The sequence below is a fragment of the Lissotriton helveticus genome, chromosome 4_1 (genome assembly GCF_964261635.1).
Source record: "Lissotriton helveticus chromosome 4_1, aLisHel1.1, whole genome shotgun sequence".
In the NCBI taxonomy this organism is placed as follows: Eukaryota; Metazoa; Chordata; class Amphibia; order Caudata; family Salamandridae; genus Lissotriton; species Lissotriton helveticus.
In genome coordinates, this window is record NC_136063.1 from 1,188,684,249 (window position 1) to 1,188,703,132 (window position 18,884).

General features: G+C 50.7%; 1 protein-coding gene and 1 pseudogene across 1 annotated transcript in view; both read right to left on the reverse strand.

Annotated features, from left to right (window-relative positions):
• The window catches only part of CDH18 (cadherin 18), a 2,258,828-nt gene that overhangs the window by 732,424 nt on the left and 1,507,520 nt on the right, over nt 1–18,884 (reverse strand). The gene's annotated exons all lie outside the window — the stretch shown is intronic.
• LOC144829995 (18S ribosomal RNA) lies at nt 14,916–16,806 on the reverse strand (annotated as a pseudogene).

The following is an 18,884-nucleotide window of genomic DNA, read 5'->3' on the forward strand; positions in this document are numbered from 1 at the left end:
CTCCACACCATTGGAGTCAAGCTATCCTGGCTGAAGACGGCTGATAGCCAGAAACCGGTCCTAGGATGCTTGATTCCGGTCCAGAAAAAACATGGTTTGGCAGTTCGGGCTGGACTGTTCCCATTAGGCACAGGGTCAAGGCTGATTTGCATATGACCATGTCTGAATTGGGGTGGTGTGGAGTGCAAAAAAACGATGGATTTAGGCCCAGATCTCTGTACTGGGGTGAATGTATGACATTGTTCTGCATTCTGTCCATCAACTGTTGTTTTTGCATTTGTCACCCCGCGTGGGATGGGTATGCTCAGACGTGAGTCCCATGCTCTCCACACCACTGGAGTCAAGCTATCCTGGCTGAAGACGGCTGATAGCCAGAAACCGGTCCTAGGATGCTTGATTCCGGTCCAGGAAAGACATGGTTTGGCAGTTCGGGCTGGACTGTTCCCATGAGGCACAGGGTCAAGGCTGATTTGCATATGACCATGTCTGAATTGGGGTGGTGTGGAGTGCAAAAAAACGATGGATTTAAGCCCAGATCTCTGTACTGGCATGAATGTATGACATTGTTCTGCATTCTGTCCATCAACTGTTGTTTTTGCATTTGTCACCCCGCGTGGGATGGGTGTGCTCAGACGTGAGTCCCATGCTCTCCACACCATTGGAGTCAAGCTATCCTGGCTGAAGACGGCTGATAGCCAGAAACTGGTCCTAGGATGCTTGATTCCGGTCCAGGAAAGACATGGTTTGGCAGTTCGGGCTGGACTGTTCCCATGAGGCACAGGGTCATGGCTAATTTGCACATGACCATGTCTGACTTGGGGTGGTGTGGAGTGCACAAAAACGATGGATTTAGGCCCAGATCTCTGTACTGGGGTGAATGTATTGCATTGTTCTGCATTCTGTCCATCAACTGTTGTTTTTGCATTTGTCACCCCGCGTGGGATGGGTATGCTCAGACGTGAGTCCCATGCTCTCCACACCACTGGAGTTAAGCTAACCTGGCTGATGACGGCTGACAGCCAGAAACCGGTCCTAGGGTGCTTGATTCCGGTCCAGGAAAGACATGGTTTGGCAGTTCGGGCTGGACTGTTCCCATGAGGCACAGGGTCAAGGCTGATTTGCATATGACCATGTCTGAATTGGAGTGGTGTGGAGTGCAAACAAACGATGGATTTAGGCCCAGATCTCTGTACTGGGGTGAATGTATGACATTGTTCTGCATTCTGTCCATCAACTGTTGTTTTTGCATTTGTCACCCCGCGTGGGATGGGTATGCTCAGATGTGAGTCCCATGCTCTCCACACCATGGAGTCAAGCTATCCTGGCTGAAGACGGCTGATAGCCAGAAACCGGTCCTAGGATGCTTGATTCCGGTCCAGGAAAGACATGGTTTGGCACTTCGGGCTGGACTGTTCCCATGAGGCAAAGGGTCAAGGCTGATTTGCATATGACCATGTCTGAATTGGGGTGGTGTGGAGTGCAAAAAAGCGATGGATTTAGGCCCAGATCTCTGCACTGGGGTGAATGTATGACATTGTTCTGCATTCTGTCCATCAACTGTTGTTTTGCATTTGTCACTCCGCGTGGGATGGGTATGCTCAGACGTGAGTCCCATGCTATCCACACCACTGGAGTCAAGCTATCCTGGCTGAAGACGGCTGTTAGCCAGAAACCGGTCCTAGGATGCTTGATTCCGGTCCAGGAAAGACATGGTTTGGCAGTTCGGGCTGGACTGTTCCCATGAGGCACAGGGTCAAGGCTGATTTGCATATGACCATGTCTGAATTGGGGTGGTGTGGAGTGCAAAAAAACGATGGATTTAGGCGCAGATCTCTGTACTGGGGTGAATGTATGACATTGTTCTGCATTCTGTCCATCAACTGTTGTTTTTGCATTTGTCACCCCGCGTGGGATGGGTGTGCTCAGACGTGAGTCCCATGCTCTCCACACCATTGGAGTCAAGCTATCCTGGCTGAAGACGGCTGATAGCCAGAAACCGGTCCTAGGATGCTTGATTCCGGTCCAGGAAAGACATTGTTTGGCAGTTCGGGCTGGACTGTTCCCATTAGGCACAGGGTCAAGGCTGATTTGCATATGACCATGTCTGAATTGGGGTGGTGTGGAGTGCAAAAAAACGATGGATTTAGGCCCAGAACTCTGTACTGGGGTGAATGTATGACATTGTTCTGCATTCTGTCCATCAACTGTTGTTTTTGCATTTGTCACCCCGCGTGGGATGGGTATGCTCAGACGTGAGTCCCATGCTCTCCACACTACTGGAGTCAAGCTATCCTGGCTGAAGACGGCTGATAGCCAGAAACAGGTCCTAGGATGCTTGATTCCGGTCCAGGAAAGACATGGTTTGGCAGTTCGGGCTGGACTGTTCCCATGAGGCACAGGGTCAAGGCTGATTTGCATATGACCATGTCTGAATTGGGGTGGTGTGGAGTGCAAAAAAACGATGGATTTAAGCCCAGATCTCTGTACTGGCGTGAATGTATGACATTGTTCTGCATTCTGTCCATCAACTGTTGTTTTTGCATTTGTCACCCCGCGTGGGATGGGTATGCTCAGACGTGAGTCCCATGCTCTCCACACCACTGGAGTCAAGCTATCCTTGCTGAAGATGTCTGATAGCCAGAAACCGGTCCTAGGATGCTTGAGTCCGGTCCAGGAAAGACATGGTTTGCCAGTTCGGGCTGGACTGTTCCCATGAGGCACAGGGTCAAGGCTGATTTGCACATGACCATGTGTGAATTGGGGTGGTGTGGAGTGCAAAAAACGATGGATTTAGGCGCAGATCTCTGTACTGGGGTGAATGTATGACATTGTTCTGCATTCTGTCCATCAACTGTTGTTTTTGCATTTGTCACCCCGCGTGGGATGGGTATGCTCAGACGTGAGTCCCATTCTCTCCACACCACTGGAGTCAAGCTATCCTGGCTGAAGACGGCTGATAGCCAGAAACCGGTCCTAGGATGCTTGATTCCGGTCCAGGAAAGACATGGTTTGGCAGTTCGGGCTGGACTGTTCCCATGAGGCACAGGGTCAAGGATAATTTGCACATGACCATGTCTGACTTGGGGTGGTGTGGAGTGCACAAAAACAATGGATTTAGGCCCAGATCTCTGTACTGGGGTGAATGTATTGCATTGTTCTGCATTCTGTCCATCAACTGTTGTTTTAGGTCTCGCCTGTCGATGCGCATGCGCATCGAGCTTGCGAGCCTATTGCGGCTTAAACAACCTTTAACTAACAAGCAAGGAATCGTGGCGATTCCTTGCAGTGCCCGTGACTTTTAAGCTGAATGCGCATGTGCATTGAGCTTAAAAGCGCGTGCACATCAGTTCCCTCAGCCGCAATCGCCGTCTGTTCCCTCAGCCGCATTCCTCCGACACCTTTTGAAGTGAAGCTTAAAGGCCCCGGCTTCTTCACACCCACATGCCGCTCTCCCCGCTCCGCCCCCTCCCCTGCCCGCCGTGTGCATTTCTCCTCCACCCCCTCCCCACAGCAATGCCCTCCGTCTTGTTTTTTTTATTTTAACTTTCAGCGCAAGGATCCCGCTTGTTCTTTATTTATTAAACACACGCTTCGCTCTTTCTCTTCTGCTTCTTCCACTCGCAATCTGCTTTTTATATTTTTTCCTTCTTTCCTCGCCCACTCTTTCCATTTTACTTCAGCTTTTTCCATTTTTTTTGCCCCTCTGACTCACACCCGATCTCCCGCCTTCTTTTCCGTCTTATTATAGCCTCTATGTGCTCTCACCTCAAACAATTCTACCCTTCACTACGACACTCCCGCCATTTCACCCCTTCTTTACTCATTCACACTCAATTTCCCGTCTTTTCCCCTTTCCTCTCATTTCTTTTTTTCCTCACACTTCGTCCTATCTATATTTACCCATCTCCAGCCCTACTCTTCTCCATCTTCTTGCTCACGTTGCCCCTACAAACTTTTCTTCCTTCGCACTCGGTTTTCCTGCCCATGTCTTACACGCTCCCCCAGAGTCTCTTCTCGTCGCTGGCAGCCTCACCTTCTTTCTTCACCCTTCCTTCTCGCTCACGTTAGCCCTACAAACTTTTCTTCACACGCACTCGGTTTTCCTGCCCATGTCTTACACGCTGCCCCCAGAGTCTCTCCTCGTCGCTGGCAGCCTCACCTTCTTTCTTCACCCCTACACAATATTGCTTGTACATACAGTGAACATGACACACTGACTTTCCTTGGCGCACTCATGCCGATGTTGTCAGGACATTGCAGGTGGGGTCAAGTTAATGTTTAAAAACCATTACTTTGGGCCGCTTCCGTGTACTGCATGAGCAGTCCCTGTAACTTCTGCAGGCCAGCTGCTGCTGAGACGCTGACACTCTCCCGCTTTCTGCTTGGCGCCACCAGCCCTTCCTCCCCTCCTCCCCCCCTCCTTCCAGGGACGACCACCGTCTCATACCCCATCCCCATATGCTCCTTCCCTCCCACTCGCTGGCTCCCCCTCCCCCCCCCCACCAGGCTCTCAATGCTTGTTTTAAACCAAGGCAGCGGGGGCTCTTCAGCGTGTCCGACTCAACATTTATCCAGTGACTCAACAAAACAACATTTAATCAAGAAAACTGCACTCAAATCATCGTAGGTTCCCAGCTTGACAAAATGTGTGATCGTTGTCAAATGACTTTGCTTCACCGTGCATCGGTTTACTCGAGAGTCGAATCCGAGACCTCTTGTGGACACTACGTTTAGAATGTGTGCAATATAATAAATAACACCCACCAGGCTCTCAATGCTTGTTTTAAACCAAGGCAGCGGGGGCTCTTCACCGTCTCCTTTGCCTAAAACTCACATGGTCGCTCTTGGATTTATTTTTATTGGCCATTAACTCTGTGGTTTGCGCACTCTGTCAATTTTTTACAAACAATTTTTTATATTCTCCCACTGGGCAAAGTAACATTTGCTGTGGGCTTAAAAATATCAGCATTCGTTAATCACTCGTGCATGGCTTACTTTTTTTGGTATCACTTGTTCTCTCTCTCTCTCTCTCTCTCTCTCTCCCTCCCATAACTCTTTCTCTCTCTCTCTCTCCCATAACTCTCTCTCTGTCTCTCTCCCTTCTCTCTCTTTCTCTCTCTCTCTCTCTCTCTCCCTCCCTTAACTCTCTCTCTCTCTTTCGCTTCCCTTCATTTACTCGCACACGCAACGCCACTCGCACACGCAACGCCACTCGCACACGCAACCGCCACTCGCACACGCAACGCCACTCGCACACGCAACGCCACTCGCACACGCAACTCCACTCGCACACGCAACACCACTCGCACACGCAACGCCACTCGCACACGCAACGCCACTCGCCCACGCAACGCCACTCGCCCACGCAACGCCACTCGCCCACGCAACGCCACTCGCCCACGCAACGCCACTCATCCACGCAACGCCACTCATCCATGCAACGCCACTCATCCATTTGCAAAACGGAAAATGTTAAACTCTTCTATTGCGAGACCTATTGCATTTTCAATGCTTGTTTGCATTTGTCACCCCGCGTGGGATGGGTATGCTCAGACGTGAGTACCATGCTCTCCACACCACTGGAGTTAAGCTAACCTGGCTGAAGACGGCTGACAGCCAGAAACCGGTCCTAGGATGCTTGATTCCGGTCCAGGAAAGACATGGTTTGGCAGTTCGGGCTGGACTGTTCCCATGAGGCACAGGGTCAAGGCTGATTTGCATATGACCATGTCTGAATTGGAGTGGTGTGAAGTGCAAAAAAACGATGGATTTAGGCCCAGATCTCTGTACTGGGGTGAATGTATGACATTGTTCTGCATTCTGTCCATCAACTGTTGTTTTTGCATTTGTCACCCCGCGTGGGATGGGTATGCTCAGACGTGAGTCCCATGCTCTCCACACCACTGGAGTCAAGCTATCCTGGCTGAAGACGGCTGATAGCCAGAAACCGGTCCTAGGATGCTTGATACCGGTCCAGGAAAGACATGGTTTGGCAGTTCGGGCTGGACTGTTCCCATGAGGCACAGGGTCAAGGCTGATTTGCATATGACCATGTCTGAATTGGAGTGGTGTGGAGTGCAAAAAAACGATGGATTTAGGCCCAGATCTCTGTACTGGGGTGAATGTATGACATTGTTCTGCATTCTGTCCATCAACTGTTGTTTTTGCATTTGTCACCCCGCGTGGGATTGGTATGCTCAGACGTGAGTCCCAAGCTCTCCACTCCACTGGAGTCAAGCTATCCTGGCTGAAGACGGCTGATAGCCAGACACCGGTCCTAGGATGCTTGATTCCGGTCCAGGAAAGACATGGTTTGGCAGTTCGGGCTGGACTGTTCCCATGAGACACAGGGTCAAGGCTGATTTGCATATGACCATGTCTGAATTGGGGTTGTGTGGAGTGCAAAAAAACGATGGATTTAGGCCCAGATCTCTGTACTGGGGTGAATGTATGACATTGTTCTGCATTCTGTCCATCAACTGTTGTTTTTGCATTTGTCACCCCGCGTGGGATGGGTATGCTCAGACGTGAGTCCCATGCTCTCCACACCACTGGAGTCAAGCTATCCTTGCTGAAGATGTCTGATAGCCAGAAACCGGTCCTAGGATGCTTGAGTCCGGTCCAGGAAAGACATGGTTTGGCAGTTCGGGCTGGACTGTTCCCATGAGGCACAGGGTCAAGGCTAATTTGCACATGACCATGTCTGACTTGGGGTGGTGTGGAGTGCACAAAAGCAATGGATTTAGGCCCAGATCTCTGTACTGGGGTGAATGTATTGCATTGTTCTGCATTCTGTCCATCAACTGTTGTTTTTGCATTTGTCACCCCGCGTGGGATGGGTATGCTCAGACGTGAGTCCCATGCTCTCCACACCACTGGAGTTAAGCTAACCTGGCTGAAGACGGCTGACAGCCAGAAACCGGTCCTAGGATGCTTGATTCCGGTCCAGGAAAGACATGGTTTGGCAGTTCGGGCTGGACTGTTCCCATGAGGCACAGGGTCAAGGCTGATTTGCATATGACCATGTCTGAATTGGAGTGGTGTGGAGTGCAAAAAAACGATGGATTTAGGCCCAGATCTCTGTACTGGGGTGAATGTATGACATTGTTCTGCATTCTGTCCATCAACTGTTGTTTTTGCATTTGTCACCCCGCGTGGGATGGGTATGCTCAGACGTGAGTCCCATTCTCTCCACACCACTGGAGTCAAGCTATCCTGGCTGAAGACGGCTGATAGCCAGAAACCGGTCCTAGGATGCTTGATTCCGGTCCAGGAAAGACATGGTTTGGCAGTTCGGGCTGGACTGTTCCCATGAGGCACAGGGTCAAGGCTAATTTGCACATGACCATGTCTGACTTGGGGTGGTGTGGAGTGCACAAAAACAATGGATTTAGGCCCAGATCTCTGTACTGGGGTGAATGTATTGCATTGTTCTGCATTCTGTCCATCAACTGTTGTTTTTGCATTTGTCACCCCGCGTGGGATGGGTATGCTCAGACGTGAGTCCCATGCTCTCCACACCACTGGAGTTAAGCTAACCTGGCTGAAGACGGCTGACAGCCAGAAACCGGTCCTAGGATGCTTGATTCCGGTCCAGGAAAGACATGGTTTGGCAGTTCGGGCTGGACTGTTCCCATGAGGCACAGGGTCAAGGCTGATTTGCATATGACCATGTCTGAATTGGAGTGGTGTGGAGTGCAAAAAAACGATGGATTTAGGCCCAGATCTCTGTACTGGGGTGAATGTATGACATTGTTCTGCATTCTGTCCATCAACTGTTGTTTTTGCATTTGTCACCCCGCGTGGGATGGGTATGCTCAGACATGAGTCCCATGCTCTCCACACCACTGGAGTCAAGCTATCCTGGCTGAAGACGGCTGATAGCCAGAAACCGGTCCTAGGATGCTTGATACCGGTCCAGGAAAGACATGGTTTGGCAGTTCGGGCTGGACTGTTCCCATGAGGCACAGGGTCAAGGCTGATTTGCATATGACCATGTCTGAATTGGAGTGGTGTGGAGTGCAAAAAAACGATGGATTTAGGCCCAGATCTCTGTACTGGGGTGAATGTATGACATTGTTCTGCATTCGGTCCATCAACTGTTGTTTTTGCATTTGTCACCCCGCGTGGGATTGGTATGCTCAGACGTGAGTCCCATGCTCTCCACACCACTGGAGTCAAGCTATCCTGGCTGAAGACGGCTGATAGCCAGACACCGGTCCTAGGATGCTTGATTCCGGTCCAGGAAAGACATGGTTTGGCAGTTCGGGCTGGACTGTTCCCATGAGGCACAGGGTCAAGGCTGATTTGCATATGACCATGTCTGAATTGGGGTTGTGTGGAGTGCAAAAAAACGATGGATTTAGGCCCAGATCTATGTACTGGGGTGAATGTATGACATTGTTCTGCATTCTGTCCATCAACTGTTGTTTTTGCATTTGTCACCCCGCGTGGGATGGGTATGCTCAGACGTGAGTCCCATGCTCTCCACACCACTGGAGTCAAGCTATCCTTGCTGAAGATGGCTGATAGCCAGAAACCGGTCCTAGGATGCTTGAGTCCGGTCCAGGAAAGACATGGTTTGCCAGTTCGGGCGGGACTGTTCCCATGAGGCACAGGGTCAAGGCTGATTTGCACATGACCATGTCCGAATTGGGGTGGTGTGGAGTGCAAAAAACGATGGATTTAGGCGCAGATCTCTGTACTGGGGTGAATGTATGACATTGTTCTGCATTCTGTCCATCAACTGTTGTTTTTGCATTTGTCACCCCGCGTGGGATGGGTATGCTCAGACGTGAGTCCCATTCTCTCCACACCACTGGAGTCAAGCTATCCTGGCTGAAGACGGCTGATAGCCAGAAACCGGTCCTAGGATGCTTGATTCCGGTCCAGGAAAGACATGGTTTGGCAGTTCGGGCTGGACTGTTCCCATGAGGCACAGGGTCAAGGCTAATTTGCATATGACCATGTCTGACTTGGGGTGGTGTGGAGTGCACAAAAACGATGGATTTAGGCCCAGATCTCTGTACTGGGGTGAATGTATTGCATTGTTCTGCATTCTGTCCATCAACTGTTGTTTTTGCATTTGTCACCCCGCGTGGGATGGGTATTCTCAGACGTGAGTCCCATGCTCTCCACACCACTGGAGTTAAGCTAACCTGGCTGAAGACGGCTGACAGCCAGAAACCGGTCCTAGGATGCTTGATTCCGGTCCAGGAAAGACATGGTTTGGCAGTTCGGGCTGGACTGTTCCCATGAGGCACAGGGTCAAGGCTGATTTGCATATGACCATGTCTGAATTGGGGTGGTGTGGAGTGCAAAAAAAACGATGGATTTAGGCCCAGATCTCTGTACTGGGGTGAATGTATGACATTGTTCTGCATTCTGTCCATCAACTGTTGTTTTTGCATTTGTCACCCTGCGTGGGATGGGTATGCTCAGACGTGAGTCCCATGCTCTCCACACCACTGGAGTCAAGCTATCCTGGCTGAAGACGGCTGATAGCCAGAAACCGGTCCTAGGATGCTTGATTCCGGTCCAGGAAAGACATGGTTTGGCAGTTCGGGCTGGACTGTTCCCATTAGGCACAGGGTCAAGGCTGATTTGCATATGACCATGTCTGAATTGGGGTGGTGTGGAGTGCAAAAAAACGATGGATTTAGGCCCAGATCTCTGTACTAGGGTGAATGTATGACATTGTTCTGCATTCTGTCCATCAACTGTTGTTTTTGCATTTGTCACCCCGCGTGGGATGGGTATGCTCAGACGTGAGTCCCATGCTCTCCACACTACTGGAGTCAAGCTATCCTGGCTGAAGACGGCTGATAGTCAGAAACCAGTCCTAGGATACTTGATTCCGTTCCAGGAAAGACATGGTTTGGCAGTTCGGGCTGGACTGTTCCCATGAGGCACAGGGTCAAGGCTGATTTGCATATGACCATGTCTGAATTGGGGTGGTGTGGAGTGCAAAAAAACGATGGATTTAAGCCCAGATCTCTGTACTGGCGTGAATGTATGACATTGTTCTGCATTCTGTCCATCAACTGTTGTTTTTGCATTTGTCACCCCGCGTGGGATGGGTATGCTCAGACGTGAGTCCCATGCTCTCCACACCACTGGAGTCAAGCTATCCTGGCTGAAGACGGCTGATAGCCAGAAACCGGTCCTAGGATGCTTGATACCGGTCCAGGAAAGACATGGTTTGGCAGTTCGGGCTGGACTGTTCCCATGAGGCACAGGGTCAAGGCTGATTTGCATATGACCATGTCTGAATTGGAGTGGTGTGGAGTGCAAAAAAACGATGGATTTAGGCCCAGATCTCTGTACTGCGGTGAATGTATGACATTGTTCTGCATTCTGTCCATCAACTGTTGTTTTTGCATTTGTCACATGCGTGGGATTAGTATGCTCAGACGTGAGTCCCATGCTCTCCACACCACTGGAGTCAAGCTATCCTGGCTGAAGACGGCTGATAGCCAGACACCGGTCCTAGGATGCTTGATTCCGGTCCAGGAAAGACATGGTTTGGCAGTTCGGGCTGGACTGTTCCCATGAGGCACAGGGTCAAGGCTGATTTGCATATGACCATGTCTGAATTGGGGTTGTGTGGAGTGCAAAAAAACGCTGGATTTAGGCCCAGATCTCTGTACTGGGGTGAATGTATGACATTGTTCTGCATTCTGTCCATCAACTGTTGTTTTTGCATTTGTCACCCCGCGTGGGATGGGTATGCTCAGACGTGAGTCCCATGCTCTCCACACCACTGGAGTCAAGCTATCCTTGCTGAAGATGTCTGATAGCCAGAAACCGGTCCTAGGATGCTTGAGTCCGGTCCAGGAAAGACATGGTTTGCCAGTTCGGGCTGGACTGTTCCCATGAGGCACAGGGTCAAGGCTGATTTGCACATGACCATGTCTGAATTGGGGTGGTGTGGAGTGCAAAAAACGATGGATTTAGGCGCAGATCTCTGTACTGGGGTGAATGTATGACATTGTTCTGCATTCTGTCCATCAACTGTTGTTTTTGCATTTGTCACCCCGCGTGGGATGGGTATGCTCAGATGTGAGTCCCATTCTCTCCACACCACTGGAGTCAAGCTATCCTGGCTGAAGACGGCTGATAGCCAGAAACCGGTCCTAGGATGCTTGATTCCGGTCCAGGAAAGACATGGTTTGGCAGTTCGGGCTGGACTGTTCCCATGAGGCACAGGGTCAAGGCTAATTTGCACATGACCATGTCTGACTTGGGGTGGTGTGGAGTGCAAAAAAACGATGGATTTAGGCCCAGATCTCTGTACTGGGGTGAATGTATGACATTGTTCTGCATTCTGTCCATCAACTGTTGTTTTTGCATTTGTCACCCCGCGTGGGATGGGTATGCTCAGACGTGAGTCCCATGCTCTCCACACCACTGGAGTCAAGCTATCCTGGCTGAAGACGGCTGATAGCCAGAAACCGGTCCTAGGATGCTTGATACCGGTCCAGGAAAGACATGGTTTGGCAGTTCGGGCTGGACTGTTCCCATGAGGCACAGGGTCAAGGCTGATTTGCATATGACCATGTCTTAATTGGAGTGGTGTGGAGTGCAAAAAAACTATGGATTTAGGCCCAGATCTCTGTACTGGGGTGAATGTATGACATTGTTCTGCATTCTGTCCATCAACTGTTGTTTTTGCATTTGTCACCCCGCATGGGATTGGTATGCTCAGACGTGAGTCCCATGCTCTCCACACCACTGGAGTCAAGCTATCCTGGCTGAAGACGGCTGATAGCCAGACACCGGTCCTAGGATGCTTGATTCCGGTCCAGGAAAGTCATGGTTTGGCAGTTCGGGCTGGGCTGTTCCCATGAGGCACAGGGTCAAGGCTGATTTGCATATGACCATGTCTGAATTGGGGTTGTGTGGAGTGCAAAAAAACGATAGATTTAGGCCCAGATCTCTGTACTGGGGTGAATGTATGACATTGTTCTGCATTCTGTCCATCAACTGTTGTTTTTGCATTTGTCACCCCGCGTGGGATGGGTATGCTCAGACGTGAGTCCCATGCTCTCCACACCACTGGAGTCAAGCTATCCTTGCTGAAGATGTCTGATAGCCAGAAACCGGTCCTAGGATGCTTGAGTCCGGTCCAGGAAAGACATGGTTTGCCAGTTCGGGCTGGACTGTTCCCATGAGGCACAGGGTCAAGGCTGATTTGCACATGACCATGTCTGAATTGGGGTGGTGTGGAGTGCAAAAAACGATGGATTTAGGCGCAGATCTCTGTACTGGGGTGAATGTATGACATTGTTTGGCATTCTGTCCATCAACTGTTGTTTTTGCATTTGTCACCCCGCGTGGGATGGGTATGCTCAGACGTGAGTCCCATTCTCTCCACACCACTGGAGTCAAGCTATCCTGGCTGAAGACGGCTGATAGCCAGAAACCGGTCCTAGGATGCTTGATTCCGGTCCAGGAAAGACATGGTTTGGCAGTTCGGGCTGGACTGTTCCCATGAGGCACAGGGTCAAGGCTAATTTGCACATGACCATGTCTGACTTGGGGTGGTGTGGAGAGCACAAAAACAATGGATTTAGGCCCAGATCTCTGTACTGGGGTGAATGTATTGCATTGTTCTGCATTCTGTCCATCAACTGTTGTTTTTGCATTTGTCACCCCGCGTGGGATGGGTATGCTCAGACGTGAGTCCCATGCTCTCCACACCACTGGAGTTAAGCTAACCTGGCTGAAGACGGCTGAAAGCCAGAAACCGGTCCTAGGATGCTTGATTCCGGTCCAGGAAAGACATGGTTTGGCAGTTCGGGCTGGACTGTTCCCATGAGGCACAGGGTCAAGGCTGATTTGCATATGACCATGTCTGAATTGGAGTGGTGTGGAGTGCAAAAAAACGATGGATTTAGGCCCAGATCTCTGTACTGGGGTGAATGTATGACATTGTTCTGCATTCTGTCCATCAACTGTTGTTTTTGCATTTGCCACCCCGCGTGGGATGGGTATGCTCAGACGTGAGTCTCATGCTCTCCACACCACTGGAGTCAAGCTATCCTGGCTGAAGACGGCTGATAGCCAGAAACCGGTCCTAGGATGCTTGATACCGGTCCAGGAAAGACATGGTTTGGCAGTTCGGGCTGGACTGTTCCCATGAGGCACAGGGTCAAGGCTGATTTGCATATGACCATGTCTGAATTGGAGTGGTGTGGAGTGCAAAAAAACGATGGATTTAGGCCCAGATCTCTGTACTGGGGTGAATGTATGACATTGTTCTGCATTCTGTCCATCAACTGTTGTTTTTGCATTTGTCACCCCGCGTGGGATTGGTATGCTCAGACGTGAGTCCCATGCCCTCCACACCACTGGAGTCAAGCTATCCTGGCTGAAGACGGCTGATAGCCAGACACCGGTCCTAGGATGCTTGATTCCGGTCCAGGAAAGACATGGTTTGGCAGTTCGGGCTGGACTGTTCCCATGAGGCACAGGGTCAAGGCTGATTTGCATATGACCATGTCTGAATTGGGGTTGTGTGGAGTGCAAAAAAACGATGGATTTAGGCCCAGATCTCTGTACTGGGGTGAATGTATGACATTGTTCTGCATTCTGTCCATCAACTGTTGTTTTTGCATTTGTCACCCCGCGTGGGATGGGTATGCTCAGACGTGAGTCCCATGCTCTCCACACCACTGGAGTCAAGCTATCCTTGCTGAAGATGGCTGATAGCCAGAAACCGGTCCTAGGATGCTTGAGTCCGGTCCAGGAAAGACATGGTTTGCCAGTTCGGGCTGGACTGTTCCCATGAGGCACAGGGTCAAGGCTGATTTGCACATGACCATGTCTGAATTGGGGTGGTGTGGAGTGCAAAAAACGATGGATTTAGGCGCAGATCTCTGTACTGGGGTTAATGTATGACATTGTTCTGCATTCTGTCCATCAACTGTTGTTTTTGCATTTGTCACCCCGCGTGGGATGGGTATGCTCAGACGTGAGTCCCATTCTCTCCACACCACTGGAGTCAAGCTATCCTGGCTGAAGACGGCTGATAGCCAGAAACCGGTCCTAGGATGCTTGATTCCGGTCCAGGAAAGACATGGTTTGGCAGTTCGGGCTGGACTGTTCCCATGAGGCACAGGGTCAAGGCTAATTTGCATATGACCATGTCTGACTTGGGGTGGTGTGGAGTGCACAAAAACGATGGATTTAGGCCCAGATCTCTCTACTGGGGTGAATGTATTGCATTGTTCTGCATTCTGTCCATCAACTGTTGTTTTTGCATTTGTCACCCCGCGTGGGATGGGTATTCTCAGACGTGAGTCCCATGCTCTCCACACCACTGGAGTTAAGCTAACCTGGCTGAAGACGGCTGACAGCCAGAAACCGGTCCTAGGATGCTTGATTCCGGTCCAGGAAAGACATGGTTTGGCAGTTCGGGCTGGACTGTTCCCATGAGGCACAGGGTCAAGGCTGATTTGCATATGACCATGTCTGAATTGGGGTGGTGTGGAGTGCAAAAAAAACGATGGATTTAGGCCCAGATCTCTGTACTGGGGTGAATGTATGACATTGTTCTGCATTCTGTCCATCAACTGTTGTTTTTGCATTTGTCACCCTGCGTGGGATGGGTATGCTCAGACGTGAGTCCCATGCTCTCCACACCACTGGAGTCAAGCTATCCTGGCTGAAGACGGCTGATAGCCAGAAACCGGTCCCAGGATGCTTGATTCCGGTCCAGGAAAGACATGGTTTGGCAGTTTGGGCTGGACTGTTCCCATGAGGCACAGGGTCAAGGCTGATTTGTATATGACCATGTCTGAATTGGGGTGGTGTGGAGTGCAAAAAAACAATGGATTTAGGCCCAGATCTCTGTACTGGGGTGAATGTATGACATTGTTCTGCATTCTGTCCATCAACTGTTGTTTTTGCATTAATGATCCTTCAGCAGGTTTACCTATGGAAACCTTGTTACAACTTTTACTTCCTCTAGATAGTCAAGCTTGATACTCTTCATGGTGCTCCGCCAGCGCCATTGCTGACCCCAGCAGGGCCAATCCGTGTACCTCACTAAACCATCCCATGGGCGGTGTGTACAAAGGGCAGAGACTTAATCAATGCGAGCTTCTGACCCTCAGTTATTAGGAATTCCTTGTTCATGGAAAATAATTGTAATCCCCAATCCCTATCATGAATGGAGTTCAGTGGGTTATCCACACCTGTTGGCGAAGGGTAGACACATGCTGATTCGTTCAGTGTAGCACATGTTCAGCCTCGGATATCTAAGGGCATCACAGCCCTGTTATTGCTCAATCTCTTGTAGCTGAACGCCACTTCTCCTTCTAAGAAGTTAGACGCCGGCCACTGGGGTCTGTGTAACTAGATAGCATTGAGGAGTCTCACTCATTAATGGAATTAACCCGACAAATTGCTTTACCAACTAAGAACGGCCATGCACCACCACCCACAGAATCGAGGAAGAGCTATCAATCTGTCAATTCTTTCTGTGTCATTGCCGGGTGAGGTTTCCCGTGTTGAGGCAAATTAAGCTGCATGCTCCACTCCTGGTGGTACCTTTCCATTAATTCCTTTAAGTTTGAGCTTTGCAACCATACCCCCCTGGAATCTAAAGACTTTAGTTTGCTGGAAGCTGTTCGGTGGGTCAAGGGAATAACGCCGCCGGATCTCTCGTTCGCATTGTTTACAACAGCAAATGATCATCTTTTAACCTCGGCCATTCGTTCTTGATTAATGAAAACATTCTTGGCAAATGTTTTTGCTTTAGTTAGTCTTGCCCAGGTCCAAGAATTTCACCTCTAGTGGCACGATAAGAATGCTCCCGCCGTCCCTCCCAATCATGGCCCGAGTTCCGAAAACCCACAAAATAGAACCAGAGTCTGATTCCATTATTCCCAGCTAAAGTATTCAGGCAGCCGGCCTGCTTTGAACATTTAAATTTTTTCAAAGTAAATGCTTCTGACCCCAGGACACTAAGTAAAGAGCATCAAGGGGGTACAGAGAGGTAGGGGCTAGGAAAGGCATTAGCTCGCCCCTCGGCGGACTGCCAGCTCGATCCAAGATCCAACTAAGAGCTTTTTAACTGCAACTTTAATCCATGCTATTGTAGTTGAAATTACTATCATTGCTGGCACCAGCCTTGCCCTCCATTGGATTCTCATTAAAGGATTTAAAGTGTACTCATTCCAATCACAGGGCCTTAAAAAAGTCCTGTATTGTTATTTTTAGTCACTACCTCCCAGAATGGGGAGTGGGAAATTTGCATGCCTGCTGCCTTCCTTGATTATGGTAGCAATTTCTCAGGCTGTGTCTCTTCAATTGAACCCTGATTCCCCATTACCGATTGTCACCGTGGTAGGCACAGAAAGTACCACTGAAAAATGGTAGGGCAGACATTCAAAAGCATTTTCCCGGGGTTATCTAGAATCGCCAGAGCAGTTGCGCAAGCCTGGATTGGTCTTGGTCTGATAAATGCTTGGCCTGGGTGGTAAACGCCTCGCCATTTGTGGAGTTTGCTGAGTTTTCGGCACTTTGCACTCCATGGAGCTCGCGGAGTGCAGAGAAATACGCTCCACATGGGGCAAAAGTTTTTTCCAGCTCCCCAACTGTAAATTTGAGAGCGCAAGTTGCCGCTTGGGTAGAATTTCTACTCGAGCGGGAGGAAGATGTGCGAACTGCAGTTTGTGCTGGACTCCGTTGAGTTTTTTGTAACTCCGCAAACTCCGCCCAGGCATAATACATTCATGCATCATGGGAGGTCAGCACTCGTCAAGACAAGCATATGCTACTTGCAGGATCAACCAGGTAGCCGCAGATCCTGGACGGGGTTGTTGGGAGCCATGTGCCCATCCCCTGACTGACCTTTGCACACTTGAGGAGCCTTCTGGGGAAGCCCACCCATCAGGGGGCTTGCTGGGGAAACAGGTGCAGTCGCACAGGCACCAGCAGGCTTAGCCGTCTCCGTGAAAGGGAGAGGCAGGACTGGGCACAGTCTGAGCGAAACACAGGGTGCAGTGACACTCCACAGAACAGTCATTCCAAGCTGCTGTGGAAATGTGCTGGGTGGGGGAGGGTGACAATGTGGCCATCGGACGCCTATCCCATGGCTTACCATGTAGCGGGACAGACGATAGAGCCTTGGTCGGAGCTTCCTCGCCAGGCCAAGCAAGGAAAGCCTCCCCGTGCCCAATGGACCCCAGTCCTGGGTGTTTGGCAGTGCAGCAGGCTGGAGGACAGAGCCCTAGGCAGGGGTCCAGGAGCCCGGTCCGAGCTCCTGAACCCAGATGAGCAGGGGAGGCCTTCCCTGACCCACAGGAGCTCCTCCCATGGGTTTGGCCATGTGGTGGTTCAAAATACGCAGCTCAGGATGGGAGCACCCATCCCAGGGCCCGCCAGGGCCCAGGTTAGAGCTTCAGACCCAAGTCATGCAGGGGAAGCTTCCCAGGTTTCAATGGACCCTATTCCAGCCCCTTGACATTGGGGCAGGATGGAGCGCAGGGTGGGAGTGCCTGCCCCAGGTCTTGGGGACCACTGGTCAGAGTTCCTGGACCTGGCTGCACAGAGGAGGTGAGCCTGGGCCCATAGGAGCCCATCCCGGGCACTCTGCCTTGCGGCAGGCTTGAGGATGATGATCAGGATGGGGAGGGCCCCACCCAATGGCCTGCCGGGGGCCCTAATGAGGGGCCATCTGGTCACTGGTTGAGAACCGCCAGACCACAAGTGTGTCCTGGGTACCCTGTCCCTAGTAATCCAGAGGAAGGCTACTCTCCTTTCTTGTAATCCGTGCACACCAAGTGACAGAAGGGACAGAAGGGGTGCACACATTTGGCCTCCTGGAGCCCTGGGTGGGCTCAAGGAAGCAAATGAGACCTGATTGGGGCTTTCAGGGCAGCCTAGCCATCTGGTCCCCTCCCCCTAGTGAAAAACATGGCTTGCTACCAAATTTCCAGGCTCAGGGGACCCTGAGGCCTGCATATTCGGAGCCCCAGCTGGGCCTCAGACATGGGCCTCAGACATGGGGTTACAAGAAGAGCCCTGACGGACCTCCAACCCGGAGCCCCAGGCACCTTATCACGCAGGCGAAGTGGGGAGGCCTACCCGGGCATGAGCACTTAGCGTGCGGCAGGCCAGATGATGGGGCCCAGGGGCCATTGAACCCAGTCAGAGCTCCCGGTCACGCAGGTGTAGGCTCCCTGTGCCCGGAAAAATGAAATAACACTTGTTCTACCAATTTTATTTCCCTAGATTGTGGACCCTAGCTCAGCCAGCACCCAGAGAAACCTAGCCAACCTAGGGCTATCCAAGGTGGGCTGACTTGTGTGTTCTCACCACATTTTATTGCCCAGAATGACTTGCAAACCTCAAACTCTGACAATAAAAAACACATCTTCCTCACTTTTCTGTGATGGAAGGTTCCGGAATCTGCAAGGAGGCACAAACTTCCTTCCACCCATCATTCGCCCTTGTGTCCCGATACAAATGGCAGGGGAAGCACTTTTCCCATGCACCTCCACTTTCACTTCCACTTATTATTTTGTTTCACCTAGGCAAGGAACCTTTGGGGTTGAGAAATAGCTACCCATAGTGCAATCCTACACGCAGTCACGGCAGGACCTTTGGTTTCCTGTTATTGGCTATACACCCACTACAAATATGGCATTGATTCCGGGGTTGTCATTTGGGGATGACATTGTTTCCGATATCCTCGCAGGGCCCTCTCTCTTGGGAGATAGTACAGTTACAGCAGTTTTGGCACAAGGAGAAGGGTGGGATACTCTTTTGGAACTGAAAAAGACTCAAGTAAAGACAATTCTCCATGGGGCTATTTTAACAGAATATCTAAGGGTTAACGCAGCCCCAAGGGGCCTTTTGGTCACTAATGAACC